At 42.4% G+C, this 14,424-nt stretch overlaps 1 protein-coding gene across 1 annotated transcript in view; it reads left to right on the top strand.

Moving 5' to 3' along the window:
• The first annotated feature begins 310 nt into the window (after window positions 1-310).
• LOC126251484 (spondin-1) overlaps window positions 311-14,424 on the top strand; it is a 220,462-nt gene continuing 206,348 nt past the window's right edge. Inside the window, exon 1 of the mRNA XM_049951932.1 lies at window positions 311-466. The gene's annotated coding sequence lies outside the window, so the exon portion shown is untranslated. The remainder of the gene's footprint in view (window positions 467-14,424) is intronic.

Here is a 14,424-nt window from a genome sequence, read left to right as displayed (position 1 = left end):
ATGTGCCAGTTTTCTCTTATAATGCACCCGGTATACACATTTAACACGTGGGTACATTTGGCGCCCCTCTCAGCTTGGTGCTCCGAGCAATCGCCTTAAGCTGGCCCAGTCAACAACGCCGAGTTCGTAGGGTTGGCAACCTAAGCGCGTTCAGTCGTGTTTCCTTCTGTTCCCCTCATAGCGATAATGAACACTGGTGGACTGTATGCGAATGTTAGCTCGGTTGTGTTCTCTTCCATACGCTCCTGTGGAACCGAGACTTCACAGGTGTCACTGTTGTGAGCTGTCTGTGCATTGTACAGTGCGCTGGGACCTTGCTTGCGGGGACCTGCAGGCGTCCGGCGGCGGTACCAGTGGCGCCTCTGGTGGCCGCGGGTCAACTGATTCGGCGGCTGGGACGCGCTGCAGCCAGTAGCTCGCGCCGTCTGGACCAAGCTGCTGCTCTGTTGCTGCTGCTGCTTCACAGGTAACAACCACGGCGAACGCTCGCTCCCCGCCCATCACCTGCTACGATCAACTGTGCAAACAACTACACCTGAAATTCTGAATTCTGAAGCCGCGTTTTATTACGAGAGGTTTCTTTTCGTAACAGTGGGTATTTTCAACATCATTCTGTCCATGTTCTATAAAGACCAGTGCTTCGTTTTTTCCCAGATAAATCGATGATTGTCAACGGAATTTTGAATTTAATTCCCTCTTACACAATGTTCTCTACTATACCTGTTTCATCGATGTCTCCTTCAATTTCAAATAACCAGTTGCACTTAGATCGTGAGGGAAAAGTCCAGAATTCTTTCAGTCATTTCAGATTATTGTTCATTCTGACAATGTACAATAAAATTTCAATAGGCTCTTCCACAAAGCATCGGAGATTTTCAGAGAATGTTTGTATAATTTGCGGAATTTTTTGCCACCCAGTTCCGTCTGTCCGAAAGGGTTTTCTTATGATTCTTCTTTCCTGCTGTTTTATTTATCTGTAATTGCCGGTCTGCTCTAAAAATTAATGTTCCCGCCGAGTATAATAATTCAGATATAATCATTGTTCTGATGTCTTAGTTTTGTATTCGTGCATGTTGACTTTTTTTGTGTACCTGCTTCAGGGGATTCTGTAGGGTTTTTGTAATGTAGATGTTCTATTTTTATCAATTGTTCCATTTAATCTGGAGGTTTCGACTATGTCTCGTATGTATCCGATATGAGGTACTTCAAATAATCCGTATCTGCGGTACTAAAGGCTCGCTATCGAGGTGAATTTTAGTTATCGGTATGAGATTTACGGTCCAACTGCATTTTAGAGGAGTTTTCCAAGGCGTCCTTAAATATTTGTTGTTCCAAAATATTACTAAATCATCTGCGAATGCCACACCACACAAATCAACTGTGGTTTGAAGTGGTCTCCCAACACTAATTTCTTTTGCTTCTTTGTCATATGCTCTAATTAGGTCTTCAAGAAAACAGTAAGCAATGTAAAAAGTTTGTCCTCCTGAATCGTTTACGTTTCAGTATCAAAACATCCTAGGAATTTGACTTTTTAACTAGCGTAGGTTAATGTTTGTTTCATCTGTGCTCTTGCCTTCCTGCCTATTCTTAATCGTTGTACCACAACAAAATGTGTGTGTTCCTGCTGAACCATTCACTTTCTTAAAGTCTATAAACGTGGTAACTGCCTGTTTGCCTCTAAGAATTTGTAGGATAGTATTAACTTTCGCTTAGGATCGAGGTTTTCTAAATCCAGCCTTAAATTTTGCAGGTAGATGATCTGTCTACGCTTCAGTTCTCTTGAGAAAAATTTTCAAAAGTGTTTTGCATAAGAACCTCGTAATAGAATGCATGATGCGTCTGGATGGGATTTCTGTGAGGGCAACTAACCCAAAATGACGTATTTCCATCTGGAGGAGCGTTGAAGACCTGAGATTCTATGCTCATATTTTATCAATGCCAATGAATACAAAAAAGCAAAATACAATTTGTGCATTATAAACGTTTTCGCATCGGACGTTTAAAGGCTCGGAGAAAGAGTCGTTTTGCCTTCAAAACAGTATAAAATGAGACAACCCGACTTTGCTCGATAACATACACGTTCTTCATAGTTGACGTTGAATGTTTCTCTTATACACATTTTCGGGGAAAAGTCGATTATTTTACGAAATTGCCTTCGTGATTTGTTCCTCCAATTTATTTTCTTGTTTTCTTTGCAACTTTCAATTTTCAAAACTTGCTAGCTCTGGTACTCATTGATGTCTTTTGCTATTTCGTGTAGGCCTAACTCATCAAGCCAAGTTTACATTTTCTGAGTCCAAAGTCGTGTAATACGAATTGTTTGTGGTGTGAATTCAAGAACTTCCTGTCAGTAGCCTGTCCAAGAAACTGAGAATACTGATACTGCTTCAGAGTCGAAAATAATATATCGTTTTTTCAAAACTACAGCTCAGTTTATGGAATAACTAATACAAATAAGAATAATTTACATAAAGACTTGAAGCCACTTGCTTCGGCCCACTAATCAAGGAACACACATTTTCAATAACTTGCCAACAGACACAAAACGTTTAGCTACCACACTTGCGAAGTGCAGTTTAAGGGAAGCCTAAACGATTTATTGGTCACCAACTTCTTCTGCTTCAATGACGAATTTCGTACCATAGCCAATTGATATATATGTTACTAACAATGTCAAGTATTGTACTACGTAGAATCTGATTTATGCACATCTTCAGTAGCCTACAGTATTGCGATCTGTTTCCAAAATTATCTTTTTCACTTCATTGTATATACATTTAAATGTTTGTGGCAAGTTTTGTATTAACTTTTAAATGAAACTACGTTTCATATTTTTGGCTTACTTCGCTTCCTTGAGGACCATTTCACTTAGTGTATGAGAAAAGAACATTAGCATACCGGCCTTTATTCTTCTGTAAAAATGTTATACGTATTCATGTTTTTATGACTTGATCTACAGTGGTATACAAAATTATGGAAACACCAAAAACATTATACATCACCATGCCTAATGTGGTACAGGAAAACCGTTAGCATTCAAAACAAATTCCAGACAGCTCGCAATGGATAAATACAGGTTTCAAATGGTTTACAAAGGGAATTTTATATCATTCTTCCTGCAAAACAATGGCAAGTTTAGGTAACGATGATGGACATGGACAGCGATCACGCACCTTTCTCTCCAAATTACTCCACGTTGTTGTTGTTGTTGTGGTCTTCAGTCCTGAGACTGGTTGTATGCAGCTCTCCATGCTACTCTATCCTGTACAAGCTTCATCATCTCCCAGTACCTACTGCAACCTACATCCTTTTGAATCTGCTTAGTGTATTCATCTCTTGGTCTCCCTCTACGATTTTTACCCTCCATGCTGCCCTCCAGTACTAAATTGGTGAACCATTAATGCCTCAGAACATGTCCTACCAACCGATCCCTTCTTCTGGTCAAGTTGTGCCACAAACTCCTCTTCTCCCCAATTCTATTCAATACCTCCTCATTAGTTATGTGATCTACCCATCTAATCTTCAGCATTCTTCTGTAGCACCGCATTTCGAAAGCTTCTATTCTCTTCTTGTCCAAACTATTTATCGTCCATGTTTCACTTCCATACATGGCTACACTCCATACAAATACTTTCAGAAACGACTTCCTAACACTTAAATCTATACTCGATGTTAACAAATTTCTCTTCTTCAGAAGCGCTTACCTTGCCATTGCCAGTCTACATTTTATATCCTCTCTACTTCGACCATCATCAGTTATTTTGCTCCCCAAATAGCAAAACTCCTTTACTACTTTAAGTGTCTCATTTACTAATCTAATTCCCTCAGCATCGCCCGACTTAATTCTACTACATTCCATTATCCTTGTTTTGCTTTTGTTGATATTCATCTTATATCCTCCTTTCAAGACACTGTCCATTCGATCCAACTGCTCTTCCAGGCCATTTGCTGTCTCTGACAGAATTACAATGTCATTGGCGAACCTCAAAGTTTTTATTTCTTCTCCATGGATTTTAATACCTGGGTATTCCGAATTTTTCTTTTCTTTCCTTTACTGCTTGCTCAATATACTGATTGAATAACATTGGGGAGAGGTTACAACCCTGTCTCACTCCCTTCCCAACCACTGCTTCCCTTTCATGCCCCTCGACTCTTATAACTGCCATCTGGTTTCTGTACAAATTGTAAATAGCCTTGCACTCCCTGTATTTTACCCCTGTCACATTTAGAATTTGAAAGAGAGTATTCCAGTCAACATTGTCGAAAGCTTTCTCTAAGTCTACAAATACTAGAAACGTAGGTTTGCCTTTCCTTAATCTTTCTTCTACGCTAAGTAGTGGGGTCAGTATTGCCTCACGTGTTCCAATATTACGTCACAACGGCTCAATACTATCGAGATCTTGTGATTATGATGGTCAGGGGAGATGCGGGTGTTCATCCTCGTGCTCACAAAACCATTCCTGGAAGAAAGGAGCTGTGTGAGTAGAGACCCTGTCGTCTTGGAGCACAGCATCACCATTGTACCATGAAATGGTAATTATCAGCCGAAATAGTTTCATTTTCCTTGGCAGTAATGTGACCTTGCAGACTATCCAAGGGGTCCATGAAATACCACGCTATTGCTGACCAAATCATGACCGAACCCCTTGCCATGTTTCACTCATCGGACGTAAACTCGGCCAGAAGTGAAACAAAGATTCATCTGACCAAGTAACTTTCATTGCTACAAAGTCCAGGTTTTATGGCTTCGGCACCACGATTTGCTGTTGCGGACATTTGCGTCACCGATGAGTGAATCTGGAATCCCAGCTCCTGTGCAATTCTCTGTTTATGGAGCTTCCTTCGCGTTTTTTTGGTGCCGACAGGGTTCACAAATGCGACATTCTGCAGTAGGCTATCTTTTGAATCTGTCATCCTCTTGTTTTTCGTCGTCACAATCCTCATCAATGATGATATCTCACGATCACTCAACACACACTTGTGTTGTGTATTAGTGGATGATGTTTTTTTCCGTTTTCCCTCTATGTCGCATAGAGTTTCGATACTGTGTGTCTTGAAACACCAAACACTTCGGCTACCTTGTTTACAGAGCACCAACAGTTTGCCCACGTTCCAGTTCAGTTAGCTCAGACATAATGTAGCCGCAACTACTCAGAACACCGTTCTGACTATGACGGACACTTTCAGTTCACTGAGGGCATCGCAAAGGTGCCACGGTCAAACAACAGCGAATGCTTCAAGCTTGGCTAGCATCAGCATTTATGTTCACGCATGCGTTACTCGCAGTGTTTCCAAATTTTCGCTCAACCGCTGTACGCTCTTCAGAATCTGCCCATTCTATATCTATGGAACGAAGCGAACATCTGTGTACCTATCAAACAGGGCGGGATTAATGAAATAAAACCCAGCTTTATTAAATTCATTAGGTTTACAATAGTTTTGAACTAGTATTGAAATGAAAATATTATGTGAGTAGTTTTTAGCTTTTTTTGTCAGTGATTACTGTACTGGACGAAACGACGTAGTATATCATTTTACTCTGGGTCCACGGTATGTCGTTCTTCTCCAGAAATTGATAATATATCTATAATTCGAACGTAGCAGCGCCGGTAAATTATTCATAACACATTTTGCTTTTTTTTTCCTTTCGAATTGGCCCATAGAGCCGTAAAAACTTTTGTAATTGTTCCATAACTAACAGGAACACAATATGATGACTAACATTTAATAGCTGTATAAAAGTTTATTATTACTAAATGGTGTGACGTAATACAAAACGTGACAAGTGATTTCTGGTCCCAAGAATGTGAAAGCAGTGTACTAACCTACACTGTAATTTGTTCTCCTATAACAGATTGATACAAATAACAATGTATTGAGAGCTTAGTTGTCTTTAACAAGATTTTCACGTTCTTGGATAAAGTGATGTAGTCTGTGGCCAGCCATTGTAGATCTGAGGCGAAACATAGTGATCATGAAATGTCTATTGTATTTAAACCCTTAATTTCACAGTTTTTCTGGGAGCGATAACTTAATTGCAGTATAGCTACTCCACTTAGTTTCAGGTGAGAATTTTGACTCATAGTACCATTGTCCCCTTATGTGTGTTTTATAGGCACTAAATAGTATTTTATCGTATTATTCTGTTCCTGTACACACTGCTTTCTTTGCTGCCAACGTCTTTATAATTCAATGTTCCGCCGTGTGCTTTACCCAGATCGAGACAGTGATTTTTTTCGATCCTGTAACTTACGTATTAGCTCGAGAATGCGATACACGATACAATTATTTATGTTGTTTATATAATGATATTCTACTATTTAGAGCTTCAGGGCAGGTTGTTAATCTGATAAAATTAGAACTACCTGTTCTTCGAGTCCTGTGGAGTAACTGAGTTCTGCAGTGAGGATTAAAGCCTCTGATGGTCATTTAAATTTAACTCCCTGCTATGTGATGGAATCCAGAAAGGCGCAACCTTTTTCGATGGAGGTTATCTATCTCACATGGTAAGAAAAACTGGACGAGTTGCTGCGAGGTCTGACTTCGCTCCACGCCAGCATATAGTTCACCATGGAGGCAGAAAAAATTGGTGTCTTCCCAGTCCTCGATGTTTTAGTGAGACGGGGATGTGAGGGTAGGCTGGGACACAATGTGTAGTACCAGACACCCATTCTCACCGATCCATTTCCGCAAGCTTCCAGTTGTCACAATTCACAACGCGAATAGATCTTAAGCACATTAGCCACAGAGCCAGGCATGGGTTCATTGTTCGAATTCTGGTAGAGGGGGGCTGTTGTTAGTTACTGGCTTCCTCTTCCCTTCAAGCCCCTTCCCTCCCCCCCTCGGTCCAAATATAACTGGTGGGCATCACCACTTTTAACTTGACTCGGATATCAACAGTGTTATTAATAATAACAATAAAATAGCCGCTAGAGAATTACAACTCTCAGAACACATAATTTGTCCATCCAAAAATCTGAAATTTACATGTGCAATACAGTTGATTTAAGAACTATAATTGCAACAAAGTCTCAAAACTTCGACATCATAGTTTATGCAATATAAAAATCAGAGTAGCCCCCTCACCTTTATCATTTTCATTTATCGCTACGGTTGTGAACGCAGTTTGCACATTATGCTTGTACGAACGTGTAAATGGTAAGGGTGGGAGACCACAAATACTGGATTTGATTAATTACATCACACACAGAGACATTTAAGCAGTCATTCTTCCCGAATTCTACACGCGTATAATACGGGAAACAATCCTAATACTTGCTGCAGTGAGAAGTACACTCTGCCATGCACTTCAGAGTGGTTTACAAAGTATGGATGCAGAGGTACATGCAGAAATTATAAATGTCATTAAACAGATATGCTAAATAATGAAAGTGAGACCACAATTTTGAATTACCTCATGTTTATTGACATCTTAGTAGTTTCCTTGCAAATGATGAGCAGATTATTCTCAGCACTGGCGGTGGCGTCTGACTTATTCTCAGTATAGGCGTCAACAGTAACGAAACGATCGCCTCCCTCAATTCCCTGCATCTATACTCTGCAAGCCAATTTACGGTACGTCTCGGAGGGTAAGTTTATTTTTCCCACCTTTGCTGTTCCATTCGCAAATGGCACGTGGGATGAACGATTGTCGGTGAAGCTCCGTACTTCCAATTTCTCTGATGTTTTCGTCGTGATCTTGTCGCGAGACCTATGTGGTAGGAAGTGATATGTTGTCTGACCCTTCTTGTACGTTCTCGAAATTCTAACGTAAACTTCTCCGTGATGCACAACGCTCTCTTGTAGCGCCTGCCATTGAAGTCTGTTGACCTTCGTAACGCTGTCGTGCCAAGTAAACGATCCGGTCATAAAACGAGCCACTCTTCGTTGGATCTTCCCCACCTTCTTCCTACTAATCTTGCATGGTTTGAGTCCCAGACTGATTAGGAATACTCAAGAATCGGTCGACCGAGTGTTTTGTGAGCCACTTCTTGCGTGGATAAATTACATTTGCTTAAGATTTTCCCTCTGAATCGCAGTCTGGTGTCTGCCTAAATTACTACTTTTTGTTGTTGTTGTCATCCTATTTTATACCTCTCCGAAAGGCTATTCTTAGGTATTTTACAGTAGCTACTGTTTTCAGTCATGTGCAGCCAATAATGTATCTAATGGTAGTGGATCTCTTCGCCTATTCATGCGTAGTACGTTATATTACTTCCGTTCAGGAGCAACTCTCAGTGCCTGCACCAGCTGTCGATCCGCTGTGGTCCTTAAGAGGCGGAGAGACCAAACAACGACGTAATCGGGGAAGGACGGGAAAGAAAGTCGGCAGTGCCCTTTCAAAGGAACAATCCTGGCATTTGCCTGGAGCGATTTAGGGAAATCACGGAAAACCTAAATAAGGATGGCCGGACGCGGGATTGAACCGTCGTCCTCCCGAATGCGAGTCCAGTGTGCACACCTCGCTCGGTAGGTCCTTTAGGGGCCGGTAAAGTAAAACATTTCTTCAATCATCGTGCGAAGTGATTTTTCAGAATTTTTATAGTAAAGTTCCCCAAATCGCACAGCGCCTCCTTTATGTACTGCTATTGCAGAGCATTTCCTAAACGCTCCTGCGTTTACTGTGCGAACAACATACGCAGATCATTAATTCTGAGATGGTTTTCTCTCTGCACTGCGGCGGGTTATGGAATCTGTCAAGTCCAACACACGGCGGATAGCAGGGGAAACTGAATGGAGTAGCTCCAGCCATTTAAAAAAAAATAAGTATTCTGTCTTAAATAAAAAAAATAAGCTCATGCATAGAATTGTTTGCCTCGATTGATACTTCGAAGTAAATCTCCCAGACTCATGAGAAATTCCAGATCATTGGTTGAAGGATGATTTCGTAGGCTGTCTCCATCGCGGATTAATTAAATTTCCTTAGAATTTACATAAGAATAGAAAGTCTGGTAGAAGCTGACCTCGGGAAAATTCAGTTTGGATTCCACAGAAACGTAACAACAAGCAAGGCCAATATGACCTTATAATTTATCTCAGACTGAATAAAGGCAAACCGACATTTATCACATTTGTAGGTTTAGAGAAAGCTTACGATAATGTTGAATGGAATACACTCTTAAAAAAATTAGTAAGTTATCAGTCGTAAAATACGGCGAGTGGAAGTTTATCTACAACACCTACAGACACCGGACTGCAATTATATGGCCGAGCGGTTCTAGGCGCTACAGTCTGCAACCGTGCGACCTCTACGGTCGCAGGTTCGAATCCTGCTTTGGGCATGGATGTGTGTGAAGTCCTTAGGTTAGTTAGGTTTAAGTAGTTCTAAGTTCTAGGGGACTGATGACCTCAGAAGTTAAGTCCCATACTGCTCAGAGCCATTTTGAACTGCAATTATAATAAGCGAAAGACATGGAAGGGAAGCAGTGATTGAGAAGCGTGTGAGACAGAGATGTAGTCTATCACAGACGATATTCACTCTGTGCACTGCGCAAGCAGTAAAGGAAACTTAGGAGAAATCTGAAAATGGAATCGCATTTCATGGAGAACAGACGAAAACCTGAGGTTTACCGGCGCCATTATAGTTCCGTTAGAGACAGCAAAGGACTTGAAAGGTCAGTTTAACGGAATGAAGAGTGTCTTGAAAAGAGGTAATACACTGACGTGCCAAACGTCAATGGATAGCGATTTGCGCGTATACAAATGGCGATAGTATCGCGTACAGAAACTATAAAAGGGCAGTGCACTGGCGGAACTCACATTTGTACTCAATTGATCCATGTGAAAAGTGTCCGACGAGAGTATGGCCGCCCGTCGGAAATAAACAGACTTTGAACGGGGAGTGATAGTTGGAGCTAGACGCATGGGACATTTCATTTCGGAAATCATTACGGAATTCAATATTCCGAGATATAGTGTCGATAGTGTGCCAAGAATACCAAATATCAGGCGTTACCTCTCGCCACGGACAATGCAGTGGCCGATGCCTTCACTTAGCGACCAAGAGCAGCGGCGCTTGCGTATTGTTGTCAGTGCTAACAGAAAAACAACAATGCATGAAATAATCGCAGGAATCAGTTTGGAACGTACGACCAACGTATACGTTTGGACTGTGCGGCGAAATTTGACGTTACTGGGCTATGGCAGCAGACGATCGACGCGAGTGCCTTTGCTAACACCACATCACCTGCAGCATCTTTCCTGGATGGTGACCATATCGGTTGGACTCTACGCGACTAGGAATCCGCGACCTGATCAGATGAGTCCCGATTTCAGTTGGTAAGTGCTGACGGTAGGTTTCATGTGTGGCGCAAACCCCACGAAGTCATGTACCAGGTTGTCAACAAGTTACTGTGCAAGCTAGTGGTGGCTTCATAGTGGCGTGGGCTATTTGTGCATGGAATGTTCTGGGGTCCTCCGATCCAGTTGAACCGATCATTGATAGGAAACGATTATGTTTGACTGCATTGGAACCATTTGCAGCCGTTCATGGACTCGGTGTTCCTAAACAACGATAGAATTTTTATGGATGGCAATGCACCATATCACCAGGTCACAATTGTTTGCGATTGGTTTGAAGAACATTCTAGACTCCCAGATCGCCAGCCATGAATCCCATCGAATATTTATGGGACGTAATCGAGAGGTCAGTTCGTGCACAAAGCCCTGCACCGGCAACGCTTTAGCAATTACGGACGGCTACAGAGGTAGCATGGGTCACTATTTCTGCAAGAGACTTCCAACGGCTTGTAGAATCCATTTCACGTCGAGTCGTTGTGCTACGCTGGGCAAAAGGAGGTCCAACACGATATTAGGAGGTATCCCATGACTTTTGTCACCCCACTGAGAGATGAATGTCAACAAAAGTAAAACATATATACTGGATTATAGGCGAACAGAATCAGGCAACAGTGAGGGAGTCAAGTCACGAAACACAACACTGTAACCTGTAGATAACTGACGATGGCCGAAGTGGAGAGGATATAAAATGCAGTATGGCAATAACAAGAAAAGTGTGTCTGAAACACAGAAATATTTTAACATCTAATAGAAAATTTCAGTGTTAAGAAGTCTTTTCTTGAGGTATTTGTACGAGGTGTATCCTTCTGTTCAAGTGAAACATGGAGGAGAAATAGTACAGGCAAGAAGATCATAGAAGCTCTAGAAATGTGGTTGTACACAAGAACGCTGAAGATTAGATGGGTACAACGAATAATTAATGTAGAGGTACTGAAGAATAGTGGGGAAAAAATTTATGATATAAATTGACTAAACGAAGCTATCAATTGACAAGATACATCCTTACGCATCAAATAATTCTTGTAACGAAGCGAAGAGTGAGAAGGTCAAAATTGGAGAGGGTGTGACTATAGTAAGCAGGTTCAAATGTATGTAGGTCACAGTAGTTATGCGTAGATGAAGTTTTGCATAGTGTAGACTAGCGTGGAGACCTTTTTGGACTGAAGCTCTCATCAACAACAACAAGGCTCGTTCGATTAATCTCGGTCAACAGGATCACTCTGCCCACGAGACAAATTTATTTGTGTGAAGATTACTTATTTTTAGAGGTGCTAGTGAGTTACGCAACGTCAATACGCTGACGCCAGAGTCGTCATTCCGTGACGACCTGCAGATACGGACTGTCAGCATCGAGGACGCTGGAGTCTTGTCTACGGCCGTGGGGGGTCAGACACTGTGAAACGTCTGAGACGTCACCTGGACTTGTTTGATAATCTTATTCGTTACTCGCTTCAGGGCACGTTGACTTCCAATAATTTTGTCATGTTTACTCTGATAATGCGTCAAAACTATCGTTTCCCTGGTGCTTCGTGTATCGGCTGCCGAATAATTGTAACCTTTTGCTTGGTGGAGGGTATACTGACATTGGTGAGGGCTGCAAGACGAGAAAGCTACGCGTGACTATATTGAAAGTTTTAATTACTCGTCTTTTACGTGACGCAGTTTAGCCGCGATAAAGTACACTACTGGCCATTAAAAATGCTACACCAAGAAGAAATGCAGATGATAAACAGGTATTCATTGGACAAATATATTATACTAGAACTGATATGTGATTACATTTTCATGCAATTTGGGTGCATAGATCCTGAGAAATCAGTACCCAGAACAACCACCTCTGGCCGTAATAACGGCCTTGATACGCCTGGGCATTGAGTCAAACAGAACGTGGATGGCGTGTACAGGTACAGCTGCCCATGCAGCTTCAACACGATACCATAGTTCATCAAGAGTAGTGACTGGCGTATTGTGACGAGCCAGTTGCTCGGGCACCATTGACCAGACGTTTTGAATTGGTGAGAGATCTGGAGAATGTGCTGACCAGGGCAGCAGTCGAACATTTTCTGTATCCAGAAAGGCCCGTACAGGACCTGCAATATGCAGTCGTGCATTATCCTGCTGAAATTTAGGGTTTCGCAGGGATCGATTGAAGGGTAGAGCCACGGGTCATAACACATCTGAAATGTAACGTCCCCTGTTCAAAGTTCCGTCAATGCGAAGAAGAGGTGATTGAGACGTGTAACCAATGGCACCCCATACCATCACGCCGGGTGATACGCCAGTATAGCGATGGCGAATACACGCTTCCAATGTGCGTTCACCGCGATGTTGCCAAACACGGATGTGACCATCATGATGCTGTAAACAGAACGTGGATTCATCCGAAAAAATGACGTTTTGCCATTCGTGCCCCCAGATTCGTCGTTGAGTACACCATCGCAGGCGCTCCTGTCTGTGATGCAACGTCAAGGGAAACCACAGCGATGGTCTCCGAGCTGATAGTCCGTGCTGCTGCAAACGTCGTCGAACTGTTCGTGCAGATGGTTGTTGTCTTGCAAACGTCCCCATCTGTTGACTCAGGGATCCAGACGTGGCTGCACGATCCGTTACAGCCATGCCGATAAGATGCCTGTCATCTCGACTGCTAGTGATACGAGGCCGTTGGGATCCAGCACGGCGTTCCGTATTATCCTCATGAACCCACCGATTGCATATTCTGCTAACAGTCATTGGATCTCGACCAACGCGAGCAGCAATGTCGCGATACGATAAACCGTAATCGCGATAGGCTACAGTCCGGCCTTTAACAAAGTCGGAAACGTGATGGTACGCATTTCTCCTCCTTACACGAGGCATAAAAACAACGTTTCACCAGGCAGCGCCGGTCAACTGCTGTTTGTGTATGAGAAATCGGTTAGAAACTGTCGTCATGTCAGCAGGTTGTAGGTGTCGCCACCGGCGCCAGCCTTATGTGAAAGCTCTGAAAAGCTAATCATTTGCATATCACAGCATCTTCTTCCTGTCGGTTAAATTTCGCGTCTGTAGCACGTCATCTTCGGGGTGTAGCAATTTTAATGGCCAGTAGTGTCTATTTAACCATTATGGCCCTGGTTGACATGCACTGAAGTAACAAAAGTCATGGGATACCTCCTAATATCGTGTCTGACCTCCCTTTGTCCGGCGTAGTGCAGCAGGTCGACGTGACATGGATTCAACAAGTCGTTGGAAGACACCTCAAGAGATACTGAGGCAGCTGTCCATCATTACGAAAATGTTGCCGGTGCACGATGTTGTGCACGAAATCACCTCTCGGTTATGTCCCATAAATGTTCGATCGGTGGCCAAACCATTCGCTTGAATTGTCCAGAATACTGTTCAAACCAGTCACGAACAGTTGTGCCAACTTGACATGACGTCACTGTTTGAGAATACGAAATTCATGAATGGTTGCAAATGATCTCCAAGTAGCCGAACATAACCATTTCCACTTAATTACCGGTTCAGCTGGACCAGAGGACAGAGTCCATTCCAAGCAGTGGATGAGAAGGGAGTGAGCCAGGGTTGTAGCCTATTCCCGATGTTATTCGGTATCTACATTGAACAAGCAGTAAAGGAAGCCAAAAAAAAATTTGGAGTAGGAATTAAAGTTAAGGCAGAAAAAATAGCAACGTGTTGTTGTTGTTGTTGTTGTGGTCTTCAGTCCGAACACTGGTTTGATGCAGCTCTCCATCTGCGAGGCTCTTCGTCTCCGAGTAACTACTGCAACCTACATCCTTCCGAATCTGCTTACTTTATTCATCTCTTGGTCTCACTCTACGATTTTTTAACCACCCACGCTTCCCTCCTATACCAAATTGGTGATTCCTTGATTTCTCAGAATGTGTCCTATCAACCGATCCCTTCTTTCATTACTTACGTGATCGCCCCATCTAATCTTCAGCATTCTTTTGTGGCATCACGTTTCGAAATCTTCTATTCTCTTTTTATCTAAACTGATTATCGTCCATGTTTCACTTGCATACGTGGCTACACTCCACACAAATACTTTCAGAAGGGACTTTCTAACACTTAAATCTATATTCGATGTTAACAAATTTCTCTTCTTCAGAAGTGTTTTGCTTGCCA

The sequence above is a fragment of the Schistocerca nitens genome, chromosome 4 (genome assembly GCF_023898315.1).
Source record: "Schistocerca nitens isolate TAMUIC-IGC-003100 chromosome 4, iqSchNite1.1, whole genome shotgun sequence".
Lineage (NCBI taxonomy): Eukaryota > Metazoa > Arthropoda > Insecta > Orthoptera > Acrididae > Schistocerca > Schistocerca nitens.
This window is presented reverse-complemented; position numbering and strand designations above follow the sequence as displayed.